The sequence below is a fragment of the Ciconia boyciana genome, chromosome 6 (assembly GCF_034638445.1).
Source record: "Ciconia boyciana chromosome 6, ASM3463844v1, whole genome shotgun sequence".
Lineage (NCBI taxonomy): Eukaryota > Metazoa > Chordata > Aves > Ciconiiformes > Ciconiidae > Ciconia > Ciconia boyciana.
This window is the reverse complement of record NC_132939.1, coordinates 38,159,269-38,183,977: the sequence shown is the minus strand read 5'-3', so window position 1 is coordinate 38,183,977 and position 24,709 is coordinate 38,159,269. Positions and strand designations below refer to the sequence as shown.

The 24,709-nt window shown below is 34.0% G+C and overlaps 1 protein-coding gene across 2 annotated transcripts in view; it reads right to left on the bottom strand.

The window, feature by feature from the left end:
- The window catches only part of DPH6 (diphthamine biosynthesis 6), a 217,233-nt gene that overhangs the window by 166,658 nt on the left and 25,866 nt on the right, over positions 1 to 24,709 (bottom strand). The gene's annotated exons all lie outside the window — the stretch shown is intronic.

Genomic DNA, 24,709 nt, shown 5'->3' with positions numbered 1-24,709 from the left:
TAAGTTGCTTGAGTCCCAATCAACATGCTGAATTTACTTTCTTTTCCTAAAATTTGCTCCAGCTAGACTTTAGTTAAAGTTGTTTTGCTCTTTTAACCAAGGTTGATCATAACTACACAGCATGACTTACCTTCTGGACCTGCTCAGTTAGACAGCAATCCTGTGAAGTTTGCAGCAAGATTTTACCACAAAATTTTCAACTATATACCTAGATATGAATTTCAAAATCGAATCAGTCTTTGCCTGCCATGGCACTGAATTTAAAATTCATTTTCAGTTTCTTATAAATAAAATGATGCAGAAGGTGTTTTATTCATAATTATATTGCAGCGAAAAATTTCCTGGTTTATGTCTGTGTTTATGTCTGTCTGGGATATTCTTTCCTCAATCTATTATCTTATTCTTCTTTCCATTAATTCTCACCTCATATTTGCCCAACCGAACTCCTAAGTTATTCATATCCATCTATACTTCCGATTTAAGAGTCACTGTATTTATCAAAATTCCTAGCTATAGTAATCTAAAAATCATATCACGGTTCAATTTATGTTCTTCTACATGTTATTAATGGATATATTGTTTAATATGAAACTTAATGCCAAATCATACAGGATTCAGGTTGATGCTTCTCACATACCCAAAAGTAATAGTACTGATAAAAATTAATTTTAGCTTATCTGTCACTTGTCCATTATCCACTGCTGGTATTATTATTACTATCGTCCAGGCAATATTACTTCTGCTTCTCTTTGAGCTTTCTGTGCAACAATGTTTCAAAGCTCTTTTCAGAATAAAGATAAATCACAGAAATTTCAATTAACTCACCCATCTAGAATTACATTTCTTAAAAAGTTAACACAGTTATGCAAGCAGAGTTTTCTTTAAATAAATTTGATAAAATGATTCATGAAGCCTTCCTGGATCTTCAAGTACATCTAAAATGTTTTCCCCATACTCCTTTGTTTCATGCAATTTTGATATGCAGTTTACCTGTACTGCTACAATTGCACTTAAGTTGCATTCTTTGAAGTTCGTTTTAGAAAGATTATAAAGTTAAGTCGCGTAACAGTCTTGGAAAATATGATAGCTAAGTACTGTCTGTTTGTATTTTTATGTAAAAGGAATAACACTAACAATTCCTTCAAAACGTGCTGTGTCACAATGTTCAGACATCATCCTGAACATTACCTGTGTCCAGAATGTGTCCAGAAACATTACACGTATTTCTGCTTATGTGAACAATTAGTCACAAGCAACATATCCTCAGAGGTAATAATCATGAAGTGGTCCATGCACAGGATCTGACATCATAAACCAATATTATTAAACAATTAATACGTTAAATATTAACTGTCCATGTTTCCAAGTCACCACACATCTTTCTGTGTGAAGGAATGAAGCAGCCTGTATCCCTTTCTGCTCAACACACTATAATATATTTGGAATGGAATCACAGAATCAGAATGCCTGAGGCTTCTCACTTTTGCAAACAAACTTGGGACTCCTGCTGTGAAGTACATCCAGATTATCAGAGATTCGGACAATATATGGTAATAAAACTGAACGCCTTTATAGGGAGAGAAGTATTCAACTACAGAAAGGAACAGGGGGAGACAAAACCAGAAAAACACTGCAGAAAAGCATCTGCATTTATGTGATCATAAAGCAGACAGGGGACTCGGGGCCGATGGCAAGGGAAGAGTAAAGCAGATTTAGCCTATGATCCAGGGAACAACAACAAAACGAAAACCAAAACCACAAAGAACTTCTACAGTCACCTCCACAGCCTCCCAGTGTTACAGATACTGAATGTTCAAATGCTTTTTCATTACTACTTCTTAATGCAAGGTAGCATAACAATACAAATGATACACCACATCTAATATATCAAGAACTGCGGGATATATGTGGAGTTTCTGCAGCTAGCCATCAATGTGGCAGCTACTACTGGCATTACAGCTACACTAGAAATCTGTTCAAACAGTAAGTATTTATTACTTCGTGGAACACGCTAGGTTCAATGATCACAATAAAAACAAGCAAAATTTGGGAAAAAGGCAAAACAAAGAATTATTCAGATTTTCTACTTACTGAGATTACCAGAATTGTTTTGCTTTCGTTAAATTAACAGCAGGTGAATACAGTAGTGTTACATTCTACTAGAGAGCGCTGACTCTAATCCAATCTTTACTTTTTCCAGATTCCGTTAAGGCACAAATAAATTTGTTCTTATGAAGGACCACATGCAACAGAAAGTCACTAATCAATAGAATACCAACCACTCTACATTTTTTAAGACTTTATATACATACAGTAAGAGTATAGTTGACCTTTCTGGCTGAATCCATCACAATATGCTGACATCAAGACATGCTTAATGGTAAGATTGTGACCATCCCTTTTGATTTCAGTAAGACTTTGCTATTAAGCTCTGTATGCTCCAATTTACAGGACTTTGCCAGGTAAAAAAAAAAAATCTTTTACGGTCACACAGTAAATAATTTTAACTATATTTAACTATATGTGTATATTACATATTTCATCTTATACACAGGCATCCAATAGTTTTCTCTTTTACAGTTGGAAGATACAGAATATACATTCTTGGAAAGCATAGTCCTTAACTGTTAACATCCAGAAAATAATTCTGAATTTTCTTACAATCCTCACTTAATTGTGATGCAAAGATAAGCACTCTTTTCTGATCCATGCAAATGTCAACTCTCAGACTGCCATCACAGCTGCAATTGGTACTACCACCTACTGGAAGAATAACAGGAGACAAAGGAATCAAAACACATCACTTAACTTTAATATTACAGTACTATTCTGATAGTGGGTCCATCCACAAGATCAGCCATAAAAATGCACTAATGATTCTAATAGTGAGGTATTTCAGAAAGAACTGGTAGAAAATAATCTATTGGACGTACTATTCATGCAAAAGTGTAGACAGGATATGTTTAAGTAATTTTTCTAAAGTCCTTGTAAGAATGAGATGTACAATATCTTTGATTAATAGATCTTTCTCTAAGAAAAAATGGTTCTGTTAATAATAAATAATTAAAAACAACTACTTTTTTTTTTTTTTTTTTTAAAAAAAGGGACTCTTCCCTGCCAGAAATTCAAAGACCGAGACATAGCTGAACCTTTGGAAACAGAATGTAGCAATGCAAATAATGCCTGCAGGGGCCCTGGATTTCCTATCTTAGAGCTCTGAATTGTAATCCTTTTGCAAATGATAGTCACTACCATGGAACTAAACTCTGAGATCTTATAGTCTCACAGATAATAAACAGAGTTGACCACACTTTGAAATTACTTCTGTTTAAGGACTTGGCATCAAAAGTATCATTTTAAAAATACTGTTTTAATGAACATATTTTTAAGCTTTTATTGAGTATTAGCAGCAGAAATAATTTTTAAAAGCGGAAGAGCTTGGAGCTCACCGATTAAATAGATTCCCAACATTGTCACTACTTAACGGTATTGGTTTATTTTTATGCATCTGTCTGTTGTGTGTAGTACCATTATGCTGTGAAGAAAAACAAATATAATACAACTTTAAGTTACTCTGAATTTTTATTCTTACTATAATTTTGAACAGTTAAGTTTAAAAACTCTTTCAGCATAAAATTGTATTGCCACCAATTTTTATATACAATAGGAGATTTATTTTTTTTTTTTGCGCTAACAGGTTTATTTGAAATATCCAGGGATTTTCCTGACTATTTCTGTCAAAAAGAAGTTATATATAAATTAAAATTGTTCAGCCACAGTGGCTGGATAGAGAATGATATTTAGGAAATTATATTCAGTATATGTTTTCCAAACACTTGAGGAAAGTTCTCATCCAATGTTCTATCACAGAGTTTTTTCTATCTATTTCTTGATAAAAAAAATGAGTGTTCAGATATTCTGGAAAACCAGACACTAAAGACCATTTAATAACAACTGTCATTCTTCGGTTCTAAGTTACCAGAGGCAAACTAACCCATCAACTCAGTTCAGTAAGTAATGTTTTTGAAGTATCTGATACAACAAACACAAGGCTGTCCAACTGTTGCTTCACAACTAGATTAATCTCCATGGCTACATAAATACACATATCATACAAAATTTTCCATATTCTTTTATCATAGAATCATAGAATGGTTTGAGTTGGAAGGGAACTTAAAGATCATCTAGTCCAACAGCCCCCGACATGGGTAGGGATACTTTCCACTGGATCATGTTGCTCAAAGCCTCATCCAACCTGACCTGGAACACTTCCAGTGATGGGGCATCCACAACTTCTCCGGACAACCTGTTTTATAACACATACACTTTTCTTTCCTCACCAAAACAAGTAATATGTTTACTGTTATCATCACAATATTTATTACAGTGCATTGCAAATCTGTTGTTACCATGAGTTTCCATTATATATACTCTTCTTTCTCTAAGAATGGGAAACAAATAGTTGTATCGGAGATATAAGAAGACAGTAACTATACCACAAACTTCAAAAAAAGATGTGATCTTCATAATAAACAAATATGCAGTGAAATGAGTATCTGTAGGACTTCCTTTCATGATTTCCCAAATACACAGATTCACAGAATCTCCTCTTCATCCATGAAGACAGCAACTGACTTGCACAATACATTTTTTAACAAGCTCAGAGAGCAATAAACATGGTATTTTTTTTTAATTCATTCTGTCTTTCAAGTTCTCACAAAAGGTATACATCAGCAAAGATACTCAGTAAGAAAACTCCCTCAAATTAAAAAGAAAAGTACCTGGAAGTAGAGACTTAAGTGTCCCGTTCTTATACAAACACAATACTACTTCCATACTAAAATGAACTGCTTCGCAGACCTATTTGTTTGGGATTTTAAAAATTCTAGTCCTGAATCCTAGGAACTTTCAAAATCATCCTATGGTAAAGGAATTTAAAAAGCCATTATAATCTTTAAGGTCACAGAACTTCTATTAAACAACTGTTGGAACAATGGCCCAAACTTGAAATTTAAATATCAAGTAGATTACTCATAGGTTTTTGTTTTGAGGTTTGGGGGTTTTTTTTCGATTATACATGCATATAACACATTTAGAGGATGGATGTGCATGTGTATGAATGAATATATATACACATATATATTTATGTGTTTGTGTGTGTGTATATATGTGTGTATATATACAAATATGCATATATATATACACATATAAGTATACAATACATCTTGAAGTTAGTAACAAAAGAACAGAAGACTGTCATTGGCTGCTTGCTTACAAGCTACATTAAATCTGATTTAAATAATCATATACAAGATGTTCTGCCCTTATTCTAGTTTATTTCCTTTGATAATACATAAGTTTTAATCATCTTTTGAAATGGCAATAGATCGTGTCATTCTTCAGTTGTGGTTAGCATTCATGTTTAAAGACTTTTGACAGGGAGCTATTCACCACCATCACTTTTCATTTAGTTCTTCTGATGGTAAAGAGCAAATAAAAACTTCCATCACTGTCCAGACAGCACCTTCCACAAGGAGAAACATCAATATACTTAATAAATGCTTTGAAACAGGCGAGCTAGTTAATATACTTACATACCATGAAATGGAATAAATTCAATCCCCTTATTCTGTACGGTTCAACAAATCAAGCACAAATTCAAGAAATAAGAAGATTTGAAGGGAAGAAGGATGGAGTATGAAGTGGAACAGAAAAAAAACTACAGTCTAACAACCTTCATAAATTCCTCAGCTGGACAAAGTTTACATAAAGCTTTGCTGCACAGTGTATTCAGCTCAGCACTTGAAGCATGCAAAGAGTAGTAACTGAAAACTAGTTCTTCACTGGATTCACTGTTTGGTATTGAAAGAGTTATTGGACGTTTTGCAAACAGATAGGATTTTGTTTCATTCAGAGCTGATCGTGGTTAGCAGAGAATCAATCCCAGAATCAATGGTGCCAGGTCTCGGATACTACACCTTTTAATGTGGAATCTGATCGTGTTTGGTACCATAAAAAGCATGTTCACACAACTGCAGTCTCAGCATGGGTAGAGCAGGCTGACATCTGCAGGCTAAATATCAGGGATCTGCACCAAACTCAAAAGCCAAGGAAGCAAATTTGGGAAAATTCTGGAGGAAAGATGTTAGGTGCTGTATCATACAAAAAGTAACAGATAACAGAAAAATGTTCAAGGAAAGTTAATAGGGAAGGGTGGTTTTTTTTCCTTGGGTTCGGGGTTTTTTTTGTTATTATTAAAGAAAACATTGTGTATCGTTAAATTAAGAGATTATTTAAACTATGCAAAACTTTACTAATAGATTGCTAGTGTAATAGATTAGTCTAAAGCAAAAATAAATTGCTTCTCTGAAATATTTGGATACTACAGAAAGCACTTATACTCAGTACAGTATACTCTGTCACTAAGTATTACATCACAAAGTATGTAATGTATACATAAAAACAGATGCTAAACAGAGATGTATACAGATGCTAACAACTTTTTATTTTCCATATGACTTTTTAAGACTTATTTTTCCCCTTCAAAACTACCAAAATTACTCATTTTAAAAAGGCAGGTATAAAAATCAACTTTTAAAAAGCATCTAAATAACTCAATTTTTTTAGCAGCAGTATACAGCTTTTTTATGTACATAATTATTAGCTATGTTATAACTGTAAGTGAAATTACGTCATTATTACATCTTGTTATAACCATTACATTATTCCTGTTCACAACATTCATGAAGAATAATCATCATGAAGAATTGTGTTAGAACAGCAAATCGATCTTTGCAACTGTAACTGTACTAAAATGTACAATTTATGTTTAAAACTTCATAAGGTTATATATATTTTTAAACAGTTTAATGAATAACACAATTCAAAATTGCTGCTCTCCATGTATCATAAATTACTTTTAGCTGTATTTTCTATCAGAAAATAGTATAGAAAATTAAGCAGTTTTATGAAAGCTCCAAAACATCAGTGCCATGAGTATGCTTACTGTTATTCTGTTAAGGTGGCTCTGTAATATCCATGTACAATACTCACATACTGGTTCACAGTTGTAGTAAAATATAAACAGAAATGTAAGAGTAATTTATGCTAGCACACTGTGATTTCAATTTTGCTTTTTTTTTATTTCAGTGACTGAAATTCAACTAAGGATAGTAATGGTAATTTGAGGAGATGTCTACATATGCATTGTAGCATACAATACTGGCAGAAGTAGTCTACTAGTAAGTAAAATATTCATTGCAGTAGTATTAGTACAGAGGTTTTCTTTAATTTCACATTTTAATATCTTTACCTGACCCTCTCAGAGTTCAGCAAAAATAAAATTAGTGCTAATGTTTTCAATTTAATTACTACATTACATGCACTGTAATTATTAGTGGAAAATGTTATATTAATGAATGTAAAAGTTAGCTGTAAATTACCTCGGAGTTATTATCAATTTCCCAAGTTACTGCTCCTTAAGATAACCCTCTCCCTATGGTCCTTCCGGTAATTTTTCTTTGCCTGATAAACATGATGATTAAACAGCACACAGTCCAAACCTTTGATACTTTTTAAATTAAATCCATGCCCAGCCTAAGGCTGTGTCTGATTTCAACTAAATGTGTCAGTTAATCAGATAAAAAATTATCAGCAACTCAAAGAAACAGCAGCCTTAGGCTTCATCAGTGCCAGAGAAAGCTGAACAAAATAAGACATACAGACAATATCACATTATGAGTAAAGGTTACTGCTAAGCATATCACTGCACAGAATTATTCAACACCTTAATAATGTCTATCTTAAATGAAATATTGCATACAACAGCCAAAATAATATCAAAGAAAGAAAAAGGAAGTGCTAGACCTGTGCCTATATATGCATCTTCACATGCACTGCAAGAAAATTTGAACACTCCCATTCAGAAAAATGCAGAATATCCCTAAAAATTCACTGTTTAGAACAGAACTATGTAAGAAACTGAAGTATAAATAGCTGAAGAATAGTTAAACTAGGTTTAATTTTTAACATTTACTTCACAGCTTTGCCGCAATAGAGTTCATTTTACGACCAAGATACAAAATAATTATCTCTAAATGAAATTGTCTTTCCAATTAATATCCTCCTTGAAGCTTGCATGAGTAATAGAAAACTGTTACACATGCTTAAATTAAAGTTTAAGGTCATTTGAGTCTAAATAATTATTATCAGTTATTAGCAAAACTTCAAATTAAAATACAACTTATTTGCAGGTGTGTGATTGACAATATATACATTAGTAACAGGACTTTTAGGCTTCTGCAATTATTTGAGTGGAAAATTCTTAAATATGAGTTTTGCCTTATAATTTGTGAAGCATTCTAAGATCACTGATTATACTGATTTCAAACAGAGTAGGTGATTTTTCTATGCTTTGATAGGTCTGTCAGGACAGCTGCAAGTAATCAAAGACAGTATGGAAATATCCCTGAGACACAGGGTTATAACAACTCTACTTGAAATTGAAAAACTGCTGTTTGGTAAGGTTCTGCAGACTAGCTATGAATTGCATAGTCTTGCGGATCACTACGTATCATCTGAGACTTTCCTGTCTTCCACTTAGAGACCTCAAAGCACATATATCTCATGTCTTCATTCCTTAGGAAGAAGTAGTTCCAAAAACAGCAGTGGAAATTAATGTAATGTGGATTCACATGAAATCCCTGTGTGAACACTCTCATTAAGAACTTCAGTAGTCTTCAGTGGGCTTAGCTTAACTCACTTTAAAAGTAAATTACTTTTGAATAATAGTATCTATACAAGAAGATAATACTATATAACTAATGCACTTTAAAAGCTAATTAGATTCATTTTTATGAATGCCCTGCATAGAGCACAGACACACCACCCCTGATGGCCTAACTTCAAGAGTTTTACAAATGCAATTATTGAAATATTGCATGCACACACACACAAAATCTATTAATTCAGTGTAGGGGGGCATTCATCAGCTCTCAGTCACAGCTTTCATTATCTAATCACAATCTCATAATAACCACATTTAATTAGTGTATGGTCCTCTTACTACCTGGAAGCACCAAAGATTCAGGGAGATGGTGCAGAGGTATGTTTGTATGCACATGAGCACATGCACACACCACTGCAAATGAAAAAGGAGAGAGAGCGAAAGAGACAGAAATACCATTCTCAAAGTCTAATATCAAACAGAAGTATATTGAAATACTGCAGTTCAAAGGCTAGAATTAAATTCTGAATAGTAGAAACAGAAAACCAGGAAAATCTTCCACTAGAGCCATACATCACACCATAAACGCAGGTTTTCCCGATATACTGATTCTCCATTTAGCTGCATTTACAAAGTGAACAATTAGTCTTAGGAATTATAAATCATTCATTAATTAATGAATTTTTTATGTTATCTCATATATTAACTATTTTCATAGAATATAAGCAAGTTGAGATAACTTTTTAGATATCATAGTATTTCACAAGAATTTTTATCCCAATTATTTAATTTAGATTGACTGATTCATTTTTTCCAATAAAAAAATAAGTCATGCTAAAATACAATGCATTTAGTAAAATTTCATATAGTTAGAAACACCTATCAAAAAACCTAGAATACTAAAATAAAAATCAATAGACTTATCCATTATTGCAAAGCTTACCTAAGGACTTTTCTACTGAACTGTAAATTTTTGTTTTCTTTATACAAGTCAACTGAGTGCACAAGAGGCCTACGTGCCACCAACAGAAGCCACAGAGTCTTTGACAGGGAGACAACAGTCTGCAGCTGAACAAAAAAAAATTTTTAAAAAATTGCTTTTGTGCAGAGATTTGGTTTCACATAAATGTCTGCTTCACCTTTGGGACTTCCAACTCTTAAATGTTCAAATAATTACAGAGCAAACTTGCCTGCAGACACTTCTTTCAGGAAATCTTATTTATAAAATTACCTCAGCGAAGACTGATTACTTAATTTGATAACCAAATTTAGCATGAACAGTCAACTGCAGATTGAATAAAAGACATTACACCGTAACGACAAGATGCCAGTGAACAACTACAAAACAATCAAGTAACCATACATATTTCTGTTTCCATGCTAGATTGGATATTATAAGTGTTGGTGATTGTAAGTGTAACTATTTTGCAATCAACAGTGATTATATCAACAGCTATAACATGAAAGACAAAGCAAATTTATAAACACTTCTTACACATTTATCTAGAATTAGTAGTCAATCATTGTGATTTAAATTTAAAAACTAGGTTTTTAAGATATCAACATATACAATTATGTGTGGCTTCTTCAGAATGAAAAAAAAAAAAAAAGAAAAAAAAAGTCTTTGCCTTATGAAGGCAAGTACTGGCCTATATTATTATGTACCAGATTGATGTCTTGCTGAAGACAAACAACTTACTAAATCAAATAAAAGAAGGTCAAAGGAACATTAGTTTGTATGTTTCTAGTCAAGAGAAGATTCATGATTTAGATAATGCAACTCAGTCCACTTGCATCATACTCTCTGACTTCAGACAAGGCAGAATTTCAGCCTTGGATTTCTTTTTTTAAATAGTATCTTTAAGAAACCCTAAGACAGCCAAAAGCCAGCCTTGATAAACTAAGTTCTCAATATACACACAAGCTTTTTTTCCTTGCTCTGCATTAGCTTTCGACCACATAGACTCCACGTGGACCAACTTCTAGATTCTAATGGCAATCTACCCCTCCACAACGAAGACCAACAAGACAGAGGTCCAGTACAGCATCTGCAAAATAAACCCTGAAAACACTCTACAGCTTGCTCTGGTTATCTGAGGTATGCAGCATGGTTTGGATAATTCAACTCATTAACAGAATTCCACTAAGGGAAGCTACTATAGGAAAATGTCACATAAGAATTAACTGTCTAGCTTCATTTATTTCTATGTAAGTATTGTCAAAGCAATGTTATTTATCGAAGTATTTCAGAACACATGCTGGCAAACACTGAGGCACACAAGTAAGTTCATTCACGTTACTAATTCTGTGAGCAAACAGTTCTTTTTGCGCAAGTAAAACCATGGGCATGACAGGACAAGATTCTGAGTTTTTCTTTTGTTGTCCTCTTACCACATATGACAGGACAAGACTCAGAACCATGGGAGAAAAACATGCCTTAAATGAAAATAAGCTATTTTGTCTATTAGAAACAAATCTTCTATTCCTCCCTTATGTTTCCTTATAAAGAATATAGCTTCCTGAGAGCAAAGAATTTTTTTTTTAATTATTTTTCTAAAATTAACTCTCATATACCGTAATGCGACATTAAAGTAAAATAGTTGCCTGCTTATTGTAACACATTCTAAATCATATAAGAATTTCAGATTAAATAAGTAAATTTTATTGTCGCTAACAAGTATGACAAGTAGGCATGTTTACATACACTTGGATAACTCTTTCTCCCATGTACTACAGCTAATAACATCTTTCAAAACTTCATATTTATGAAACCTATTTAATGTGCATCTATACACACACAGAGATATACATGCACTCTCACATCACCACTGAATTCTAGTTACTTTAAAAGGAAAAAAAGACTTTTAAGAATACAGCAATTTGCTTATATTTTTCTTATGACTTAAACTCCAAAGAACTGTACAAAAACTTTACCTCTTAGAGAATATCTTTTCATAATATTAAATGTTCAGAGCTTTGTAACTTCCAGTATTTGTACGAAAGAGCTACTGCAAGTATTTATAAATCATATACTCCATCAAAATTTAACTGTCAAACTTAGCATTACGGCAACTAGACTTGAAGAAATAGCATCTGTACTGGAGCGAAATACCACATTCTGTAAGAGGAAATGAACTTCCACTTAAGGCTGGCTGAGATATACAATTATTCAATGCAATATTTGAACAAGTCATGCAAACATTGTCAAAAGTGTTCATTACTATTTGCCTGAAATGTTGATCACATTCAGTAATTTGAAGTACATGAGTAAAAAATAACTAATATGACAGACACGAAAAACAAAGTTTTAGCCTGACAGTCCCTTGAAGACAAAGCTGAAATTTCATCATTAACTCTGAAGATTCTTAACTTAGACTTTTACAAACAGTTAATTCACATCTGCATCACTGCTGAGTCATGTCATCTGATAACATGAATGTGATTTATGAAACTAATGCACAATGTGCAAATTCAAAATATTGCAATAATTGCTGAATTGTCACAAAAACTATAATGCTGAAGTACATGTAGAGTAATTGACTGATTAATAAATTCAAAATTTTTAACTGCTCATGGACAATTTACAAAAAAACCTGCTGCTTTCACTTTCTTCATAGTTTTTTTTAGTTCAAAACTGTACTGTCTCTCAAAGTCTCAATTTTTAATATAAAGCAAGTATTGTATTGGAGATTATTGTATTGGCATGAGTTATTGGAATACGAAGTTATCCGATAATGAATGTATAAGAAGAAAGGCATGCTTGAGGATGTAAGATTTACTTTACCTCATTTGGTATTACTCTAATGGGAAACTGTAGGCCACTATGGACAAACAACAGTCAGCTGGCAGGAAAGCTGCACAATTTTCACCTGAAAATATTTTCTAGGAGCTTATGCTTATACATATAAAAGTCTTAAAACATTATATTCAACGTTAATTTTCTCTAAAGGTTATTTGACAAATTTAATCTTTCTTGCTAGTTAAAGACACTTGAGAAACATAAACCCAGCCTATATTTAATTCTATTTGCATAGGAAGGCAGCTTGGGCCTATTGTCATAGTACAACTTCACCGACTTTAGTAAGATTATTCTTCACCCACAGACATGAAAGAGAGTTAAAGGCAACATTTATGTTATCCATTGCTATCACTAGGAAACCACCCTATTTTGTAAGCATGCAAGTATTTAATCTTTTCTGCATGAAACAATGTCACTTGTTCTGCTACATCTGCACACTTGTTTGCAAATTGTATCACTAACAATTCAGAATTTCATATACACACTTTCAAATTACTAAATCATTAAGTTGCTATTACTCCTACAAGCAGATCAACTTGGAATGAACTCTGAAGTACCACATAGAAAATCTCATACAAGATCTCTAATATATATTCCAAATTTCATTTTTTTCTAGTGACAACATATTTTAGATTAACTCTCTCAGAAATATTCTCATTTTCTGCACTGCCAATAATCAGCTCTTCTGATCTTATCATCACTCCTCCTTGCATAAAAGCAGAACACAGGACCTTCTAAAACATCAAACTGGAGGAAAATAGTCTCTCTATTTGGAACACAAGTCTAAAAGAAAGGCCTCTTTCTTTTTGGACTTGGAACAGAAACTTCGTGAACCCTCCTCTAACCTTCAACAGAATTTTTGTTACTTCTGAAGTCAGCAGGGTTTGGAAGTTCTTTAAAACTGTCAGGAATTTCAACAATACAACACCAGAAGTTTGTTCCATCACATCAAATTAATATGTCTAGGTTATCTTTTTTTGTCTAAATATCACTGATCCTGGAAATCATTATGTCCAAATGATGAGAAAATACCACTGAAGAAAAATTAATTAAGGCACACTCACGATTGTCAAATTCTTCTATAGTCTGTACAAACTTAAAGCAATCCTGATAAAATATTCCTTAAAAAACAAAACCATCACTTTTTAAAATTATATACATTTTATTCTAATTTTTAGTACAATGATCCTCTTCAGATTTAAGCATTTAAACAGTCCTTTTTGCCCAATGATTACTAATTCTAAAATACCAGTGTCTGCACTGCACTTCTCATAGTGAGAAATCACTGAGGATTCAAACACCTTGAGCAAAATAAAGAGAATTCTGCAAGTACCTTGTGAAAACACCTTTATTTTCTGCTCCTCATCTACGACATTATTTACTCTTATTGATGAAAATATTGCAACTTTCAGCAAAGTTTTTTCCCAGATTCCAGTGAAGCACAAAATGCTACACTATGATTTTCAGGTTTGATTCTCTTATAAAGTGCCTTTGTTTGGATTATTTTTCCATCACTGTGTTTGAAAAAAAGACAAGGTCACCTAGCATTACTAAAATGATAGCAATGATTCCAAGTCTTAAGAGAAACATTCCAAAACAGTATTAAAAGGCACTCTCTGACAACTTAGACAGTTTACATGAAGAATCAAATCTTCCTCTTCATTGGACTGCTTAGCAGCAAGAATCAAGGGTTCTTCCCATTTTCTTATCACAGGAGAAACAAGTATTTTTGTATATAATCTCAGTTCCTAATATATATGCTGAATGAACACATTTCAGACGCTTCAGCTACTGCAGCCACCTGAAGTCACAAATCCTTTGAAGTTGTCTACATCTACCTTTGTTTAGATACAGTAACTTGGCAGAATGATAGGTAATAATATGTTCTTAACGATAGCATTGTCCCATTTACAATAAATACATTTCTACAGTAGATATGTAGACCTTAATAGTTAGAAACAATCAAAAAATAAATTTTTAATACAGGTAAGGAAATAAAAGTACATCCTAAACAAAAAATGCAATACTCCCCCCCAGTAAAAGCATGTCAGATATGTTGCAAGATTGTTACACTCAGTACAGTAGGTCCACATTGCCTCCCAATTCCCATTTTATACCTTATACTCAAAGAGTATACTGCAATAAACAAGACTTTACAGAGCCGAAGCTCCTTGAATTTCAGGTCTTTGAGAAGAGAACAACTTAGGACACAATACTCTGACGTCAGTCCCTGCAGCTACAGGTATGTACAAATAGACTCTGAATTTCTTTAATTTCTGAGGGTGGTGAGGCACTGAAACAGGTTGCCTAGAGAAGCTGTGCATGCCCCATCCCTGCAAGTGTTCCAGGTCAGTTTGGATGGGGCTTTGAGCAACCTGATCCAGCGGAAGGTGTCCCTGCCCATGGCAGGGAGGCTGGAACTAGATGATCTTTAAGGTCCCTTCCAACCCAAACCATTCTGTGGTTCTATGATTCTATGAAAGAAGTCTCAAAAGCTCCCAGTCTGGTCCAAGCTTCAAAACACCCACTTAATTGTACTTGCATTAAGGGCTTTCGCTTTATTTTAATGAAAGATGACTAAAATTGCCATCTCTTACAATATCTGGCAGACTCATAAGTACTCTGATGTAAGCATTGATACCAGAAAAGAATTCTGCTTTTGTAATATCAAACAGTTCTTATAGGTCTCTGATTGGGCAAGATGCAGCATTCCTGAACGTAAGAAAAAAAGAAAGAAAATTTGTATCTTCAACAGTGACTGAATTCACGTGTATCCATTACTTGAGGTGTGAAATTCCTCAGCCACAGCACGTGCCTGTCACCTCACGAGATGAATTGAGAAATTTAATTTTCTCAGAGTGGTCTGAGTGGTTAATCTCATGCAGATTCTCACTCTATAGAGAAGCTGGTCAGGTAGCCTCTCTCTATAACATTTTTATTCAGTTCTTCAACATATAGTTTGATAAGGCTTGACTTGTTAATGGGGCTACAGAAGAAGTGTCTCTGCTGTTACATCTTGTGACCAGCAGGAAGTATGTTCTTGAAATTAATGCTGTGTTGGATTCTCTCTCTCCTATCTCTTAGCACCTTTTACTGGTACACCCCATTAAAGTCAAAGATGGCATAACTGTCACTTGCCCATAATAATAATGATCAGATACTTTCTGCAAGCTCTGTGAATTAACACCATTCATTCTTTGGAACAAACTTATTCCATCAATAATGAAGACAAACAGCCTAGAGAGGTTTTCAGCAGGGCTTACAATCTGTTTTATCCCTATACTTAAAACTCCTTTGTTTGCTTTTGTAATGATTCCACATTGACACTGTGACTAGGTATTTACAGAACTACATGAGTTAACCTTAATGCGGTCCATTATATCACGTCTCTGAGTAGCCCATGTAGGCATTTAGTTCTTCAGGGATCATGCAGTATCTACGAACAGCTCCGATGAGACTAAATCTCCTTGTTTGAGTTCAACTGCCTGTGTTCACTATTTTTATTTGCTGCCTTACCTTCCGATGCCCTTCCAAAGTGTTTGAGATTTAATTAAAAGGGAGAGTTCCTCACCTTTCTAAACTGGTGAGGACAACCTTATTTTCATACAGTATTGTAGCACACAGCAGGCACAGCACAACTATGGTACAGACAGAACGTCCAAGCTGCACTGACAGCTAGTTGCATTAATCTCAGCATAACGTCCTCAAAATCAATGAAAAAATCCCCAAAGCTGATAGGGTTCCCTTAAAACCATCTCAAGGTAATTCAAATTGAAACAGTCACATAATTTTAAAAAAATGAAAAATTCTAAAGCGTGTATAAAAATCATTTGGCAGATATACTGAGCACTACTCAGTACCTCTTGAAGTACCTCTTTCAGGTTGGTAAGGTGCACACAAGACATGCACAAAAAATCATCAGTGTCAATGAAAAAAGAGCAGTAATAGCAGAGACATGAATAAATTTAGTATCCAGTTTACCTCATGGCTTCTTCCTTTTAGTACTTTCACAAAAAAACCAGTCTCCCATCCAAACTAAGGCTGGTAACAAACCTGGTCATCTGGTTTAGCAGTGACTACGCTTTCAATTCAGTTTTCAATATTTTCTAAAAAGTTGTTTCGTCGATGATTTATTTGAACTGTTAATGCCTGCAAGAGTCTGACTAAGTTATCATTACTGGTTTCACTGTATTAGAGGACAGCATAGAATTATGCTTGCATTAATTTTACCTTTTTGTTTTCTAATACGTAGAACATTTAATATTTCATAGTTGGTAATGTTTCTGCAACATGGCAGCAGTTCACTTATTCCAAGCCTTGTCTCCTCCTATAATAGAGTTTACGCGATCCATAAAATAAGCCACTCATTTTAATTACAAGATGTGGGGCTATTTCCCACTGACAGATCCTCATTTCCTTTCCAGAACATTGCTTTTTAATTTATAAATCACTTGTGTATCATTGTAACTAACAAGTATTCGGGGAATACAGCCCTGCCTGGATGTTCTAGATCAAAGCAATCTGTTGATAGCAACAAATTTTTCTAATAAAACAGAAGTAGACTAAGTAGTCTGAAAAATCCTAAACATCACAGAGAAGCACTGAGTTAGGCCTGCATGCAAGATAGAGCTCAGACTGATGAAGAATGCAATCATTTTACTAGAAGAGTGTAAATGTAATTCAAGAAGTGCAAATGGACTGGACCACAGAACAATTCAATCCAGCCTGACTTTTCTGCTGGGGCCTTGGGACAGGGAAAGTTCCCATTCCCTGTCACACGGATTGCATACCAAAGGGCAAGAGTGTCAGGATGCAAGACTCCAGAGTGCAACATGCTGGCTGTCAAATCACACTTCTCTGCATAAGCAGCAGCAGCACTGAAAAAAAGGGTGTTTTACTTACTCAGGATTTACCAAAAAAAAAAAAAAAAAAAAATTCTACCTAAGTTTCTGTTCCTTCTCCTGATTTTTTTTTTTTTTTTTTAAGAGAATCAAAATTATCAGTGATGGAGTTCACTTAGCACTAAAGGATATCTAACGCCTCAAAACAGGTCCATGTTTTTGCTTAAGTCTACCCAAAAAATCAATTCAATTCATGGAAGATAAACATTAAGCTATATTGTAGTTGTCTATCAAAGGAAACAATGAAATATCACACAGCATAGTATCAGATTGCAGTAAAATGTTTCTATTACTTCCATGATACAAGTACAACTATTGCATTCCATGCAACTTAGAATGAAAAATTAAATCTCTGGCAAGTCTCAGACATATGAAAAATAAATGGACCATTTGCTAAAGCAAAATTCCGATGTGTAATTCAGAATTACCACCCACTTCTGTCCAATCATTAACAACTAGTTTTCCAATTGCAGAAAATCCTGCCATGAACACAAAGACTATGGCCCAAGAAAAAAAGGTGCAAATGTGACCCTACTAGGAAGCCATAAAAAGATTCTGTATTCCTCAGGCACTTCTAAATATAATTACATAAGATGCTGCCTATATTTCACACTGGGGCTTTTTTGAGTTAAAACCAAACAAACAAAAGCCCCCCAAACCTGACCAGACCCAAATGCTAAGCAGTAATTTTACACATCCTTGCAGTAATAAGAAATACAGTACTAATGCTGGACGACATGATCTGCTCTCACTGATGGAAAACTAATGATAATTTCATTGCCGTTTTGGTATAGAGCCATAAGAAATGTGTTTATAACGAACGTCTCTAAAATGCACGAGGTCATTATGTAATGAACTAGAATGACAAAAAGCAATAGCTGTTTAAGAGTGGCTTATATTTCATTTACCACAACAACAATATTTTATCGAAAAGTAGTGATTTTTTATTTTGCAAGGTATGGACTCTAATTAAAGTGTAGTACAGTCTGCAAAAAAAAACCTTTTTCTTTTACATGTTCTAATTCACAATTATAAAAATACCATACTTTAAACATACTGTTAAAATAATTTACAATAAAATAATAAAGAATGTAGTTTCAATAGTAATAGTTTCAATTGAGTAATATAAATACGTAACATACAGGTATAAACCTTCAGTTATGAAACCAGGTATCTGAGTAACTTATCTCACGTGAGCTGTGCAGCTGCGGTCAATGCAACTACCTTGAAGTATTATACCAGCCAATTGACAAAGGACAGTCACCCATTGTAGGCCTTTTGTAATTTCAGGGAAGTCTCTGAAGTCTCCTATGTTCAAAGCACTCCACCTGAACCACATGCCTAAAATGGTCAGACCCAAGCATATAAAATTATACATTTATTTTATGATTGTCAGGATCTGGCAGTTTCAATGGCTTAAACTTACTTTCCACAATAGCCAACAGAGCACTATAGTTCTTCCACAATAGCACTAACAGAGATAAAATCTGCCTTTAAATAGAATTGTTGAACATTAAACCTGCCATTAATATAGTTCAAAATATGAGCTAAGTGTAGTAAAAACTACATGCTCATACACCATACAAAAGAATGAATAATAACATGCTTAATCTGAGAATACATTCCAAGATCTTTTCTCTTGTATTAGATACTAGAATTAAACATCAAGCATTTTGTTACTTAAAACTCTGTTCAGCTCATCAATATTTTTTTAATTCATTCCTAATATAAACCAGTTTGATACATACTAAAAACAAGGGCTTTGTGATTATAAATGGCTCTGATAAATCTGGGTGTGGTAAGTTTTTGCACATTTGTTACCTTACACTCTCAGTTACAAAACAAATTTACAGATATTAGAAATACTTAGGCAAAAGGGGAAGAAGAACAATAGTGTTAATAGTGTGAAAGCACCTAGACAAAGAAAAGTTGAAATCTATCTGAATACAAGAATATGCACTACAATTATTCATTAAATTCAATTAAAGGTTTTAACTAATCACAACTGTGAAAAAAAGATAAAACTATTTATTAAAAAACTACCGAGTATAAAATGATTAATTGATTAACCTTTTAAAAAAGCTGCAAAAGTATTGCTCTCATGTAATAATAGATGGTAGGGAAAGATTGTTACACTTAAGAAAACAACTTGTTTATGCAACACACAATGAATATCTGATCACATATGGAAAAGGACATTATTGTTCCTCAAACTGATTTTAGAAAAAAACAGCTGTCCTTTTTATTTCAAAGGTTTTAAACCCCCTTGTTGTATTTCCTGTCCTAAGAAAGAGCCAACTGTAAAAGCTTCAGCATGTAGGATGAACCCCTCAGTGAAGTGATGTGCCAGCTGAATGACAGTATACTCAGGGGCAAGGCACATGCATCTGACCAGTGTCCCACCATGCTCTTTCTTACCGGTCTACTATATTATGCACTGCAGGACTCTGCACAACTAGCTGGAAAAACCTGCATGTGATTTTACTCTTCCTCCAATTCTTTGCAATTGCAACATAATTTAATTTGATCTCTCAACATCTTTAAATTTTAATAAGCTTAAAGCTGTAGCATTCTGATCAAAAACTAGCAGCTCCACCATTCTATATTATCGATGCATCTTGCATAAACTTCTGAGGACTGCATACTAAAGATTCCTGTTTTTAAATGCCAAGGAATCACATCACTAGAAAAACTAATATGTACCTTTTCTTAAGTGCATCTTTTTGAAAGGTACATTTGTATACAAGGGTGTTTATAAGTTCAAATTTAAAGGATTATTTGATTTCCAATTTGCTTCACTTGGAATGTTTTCTTTCTTTTTTCTTTTAAACTCTATCAGTGTGCCATGCATTTTTATCCCCTCTAAATATTGTACTCTGAATTTTACTAATACCTCATCTTTAACAAAGAACATGCAGATAGTCTTGGGCTTGGGTTTTCAGATTTCCTTAATTTTGAGGTATTTTTTAGCAGCAGGATACAAAAGACACTCCTTAATCTTTTTAGTACCAGAACAAAACATCTTTTGAATCAAGATAAAACTCACTACATCATGAATGTTAATATCATTCTGTGAAAAATAATAACATATGACTGGAAAAGACCATTCCTTTAGGGAGAAATATTGTGTTAAAGTGGATTATTCTTTTAGTAGTGTAATGGAAAGGCATTCCACCTAGTCCCAGAAGAAAAATCAAAATATGCATTTAAATGGAAATATTGTGAAATGGATAAGACAAAAAACCCCTCTCAGAACTGTAAAGAACTATGTATATATGCACACACACATACATATACATGTACACACACAAATCCATATATATGAAATTTTATTTATACATTTTTTTTCTATTTAATTCTATACATATATATTTATGTATATAATTTCAAATTTTAAAAGGTTAAGTTTGTAGCTCTAGGCTTATTTTACAAATATCAAAATGCAGTCACACTCACGTATACTGGTTTTGGCCACAATTTCAAATAATATATAAAACTCAGCTCTATGCAAAAAGTTGGGAGTATTCTTTTTTAATTTTCTGCACATTTTCTGCCAGACCATATTCTAAACAGCTTTTACAAAGTGATAATGTTTCACTGACAGTGTTTTGTGTACTTCACATAAAATTAAATCTCAGACAAACCTTGAGAAAAAGAAAGCAGAAAGCTAAGCAATACAGCATGTTGCTCTTTTTGACCCACAAACGATTATCAGTTATTTTAGAAGTTATGACAGTTTTCTCAAGTCCTTAAGGAGTCTGACACCATTGGTATAGCTTTTAACACTGCATTTATGTTTATATTACAATACAATAAAACAGCAGGAATAGTCTTCAAATTACTTGGGTATCGGATGCTTTATTGAAAATAACAGTATTACTATAAAATAAAAAACTAGACTTCTTTGAATATCCTAAATAATCATGTGCTATCCATGCTGCACATGAATTATGGGATGAATTTCAGAAGTTGTCATCAATTGCAATGACTACTAGATCTCTGTCTCTAATGGAAGACTGTGTTCATTAACAGTAAACACTAATCAAATTGAATAACCAGTGGTATGTAACACTTGAAAAGTCTTTGTGAAGTCAGTGCTATGCTAATTATTTATCGTTACAATACAGATGACTTCATCATTAGAGCTAGTGTTTACTATTCTTTGTCAGGTATGAATAAAAAGCAGAATGTAAACAACACAGCCACTCTCCTCTCCTTCCTTTCGCTGCAGAGTGCTACCATAAACCACACTACCAATGGCACAGTAGTTAATTTATCTGACTATACTAGTCATTTTATCATTATTCTTTCATAATATATGAATTCAAAGCTACATTTTCTTATTCTCTGACTTCATTTGCTGTTCAGTTAATCAACCCTGATTCCGCATCACTGGGATCTTTAAAAGCTACATGGGAAAAGAGAGTTCATTTTTTAAAAAGTCTTTGTATTTTGCAGTATTAATTCTAGAAATGCAAGGCTAAATTACGTTAATCCTCTCAAGGTAAATCTGAAAGCAGCTACACTGAAACATGGGCAAGCTTATTCACCATTTTCTAACCGAAAACTTCCATATTTTCAATGTTAGAAGAAGAGAAGCTTAGCAAGACTGGTAACAGGTGATAATGGTTTGGAGGAGCACTGCAGCCACCACCCCTGCCCTCCCCCCCCCAGAGGAATCCCACTTAATGAGATGCACTGTGAAGGCTTCAAAAAGGGAAATTTGAGCTGATTTTGTATTCAGGATCGTGGTCAATCACACTAGAAATCAAAGCTCAGCAGGTAAAACAGTAATAATAAAAGTCCTTTCTCTATTAAAAGAGGACTCTCATCCATAGATTCTTCTAACTACTCTGCCTAAAAGATTTTTTGCAAGTGTCCTCCTAGAAAGATTAAATCGGTGCTTAAGAAAATTCTTTTAAGATAGCAGATACTGCAATTACCCCTGATGCATAAGGAAACAAACCCCAAAAGACAATTACCACGTATAAAACTAGACATAATTAGACGTGGTGGTTAATACTGTAACTACTATAAGCACTTTAGAAAATAAAATATAAAAATAGATATTAATCCATTATAAAAGAGTTCAGCAAACTAAGTCAAGTGATGCACCTACTGCTTTTAAATTATGTTCACTTCTAAGTTTAACCAGAAAATCTATCTCAAAGCAAATGCTCCAACTCCTAATGACTTGCTTTGCACAAAGTGTACATGCCTGGAACAATGACAGCTAAGAAATACTTTGCAACTTCAGCTGAGACTTTGTAACTCAGTCTGAATTCTACTTTAAGGGAAACCTACATAAATTGCAATGTAGTCAACCACTAACTGGTATGACTGAATGTTGTTTCTTTTTTCTTTTTTTTTTTTTTAATCTCTGATGCAGCCTTGTCTCTTGCATAGAAATGAAACAAAAAGGTACTTAAAGAAAACCAAGCTTCAACAATGTATAGGCATGAGATGTCCCTGCTTTTTTCTTAGTTTGACCTGCATTTTCAATACCTTCTGATGGTATATAATTTTGTTTCTAATAAATATAATTTACAATACTGAATAAATAATACACTTTAAAATTTATTGCAATTATGGAAAAGGTGCTTACTCGACAAAAGCACTAAGCAGAACTCCTACTTTCTTTACTGCTTTTGTTACAAATATTTTTAGATATTCCAGGTCAGAAAGAGATCTACTCAACTGGAATGATAGAGGCCACAAAATACCATTTGATAATTTCTGCATTGAATCCAATGGCTAAAGATCAGGCTGTAAGACACTTGCAAACACTAGATTACATTCTCCTCTATTTCATTGTGCTTTATCTGTAACCTGAGAGCTTAATGGTGTCACCTGTCCTTTAAAATGCACTATTTTTAAGGTATCAAATTCCTGTCATAAAGACTCCTACTCGGAGCAGTTTACTAAAGAAAACTTCAGGAATAGGCAATGTCCTCTATCAAATTAAGGCAGATTCACAGATATAGATAACCCCCCCCAAAAAAGCCCCAAAATCAAGTCTCACAAGCCTCTAAGGAGGAGTGTTTTCCTTTAAGAGGGCTCCTCAGCACGCCTGTTATTCAAATATTTGGAAAGGATTTACCTTTGTCTCCTGAATTCACTATCTGGCTTTACCCAATGAAAGCCAACTCCTTTGCAAACTGACCAGGCAATTAAAGGTTTCCCATGACTCCTAGCCCAAGAGCATCCTGAACTCTACTTTTAAGGACAGTGACAAGCCTGGCCAGGAATTAACGTCCCCAGCCTCTCTGGGACCCACTGGCACTGCTCCTTCTGTGAGAGGAGGGAACAGAGTACTTTGTCTGTCTCTTCCAGCAGTCTTGATGTGCATAGGAAGGAATCTCCTCTTCATTTTGATTACTCTAACAGTGGACAGGTTCTTAGCTTAGTGTACAGTTTATGCCAGATCCATTGTCTTTCCAGTCTAATAATGAATGCATACACTCTACTATAACTGATGATATGCAATCAGAGGTGTCATCAGGTTATATAATGGTAATACAATCTGTTATTAGTAAGAAACGGGGAAACGAGTTGTGATGTAAACACTTAACAATAAATGCAAGAAGAATTTTAAAATGTGCAATTCATCATCGCACATTTGCCACGCACCTCCAGCAGGCTTCCTCAGCTACTTAAAATCAACGTTACCTTAAAACACTTCCTTAAAATACAGGACACAAAGATGAGAAAATACAGTAACTTCATTTATAAGCAATCTCGGTTTGTTTCATATTAGGGGCAAGAACACAAATAAAGCTAATAGGCAGAAGAAGGTAAAGTTATTATTATCATTATTGTTTAGTAATAGTAATATAGTAGCACTTAAAGGCTAAAATGTGCCTGGGGTTTTCCAACAAAATAGTTTTTCATTAGAAATGCCAGTCCATTAAAGCTGAAGTGTTTTATAATAAGAGATCAGGTTTAGCAAGTTTCCAGTTAACACAGGAGTTTTCTTCCCAGGTTCCTGTCAGTTTACCTGATGAGCCACACTGGAGTCTGGGTTTGTATGGTGCACAGCCTTGAATACAGCTTCCCCAGGTGAATTGTTGCAAACTTAGGAACAGACTTTCCCTATCCATTTGGCCCCAATCTGACAACATCGTTCCTTCTGCTCTGTCCAGCCTGCAGACCTGATCCTGAAAAAATGGCAGAAAACACCCAAAGCTGTTTTCTCAGGAGAACCAGCTGTTCACATTTAGGAAGACAGAAAACTTTCAGGTTTTTTGTTTTTGTTTGTCTCTCCGGAAATTTCAGTATCTAATT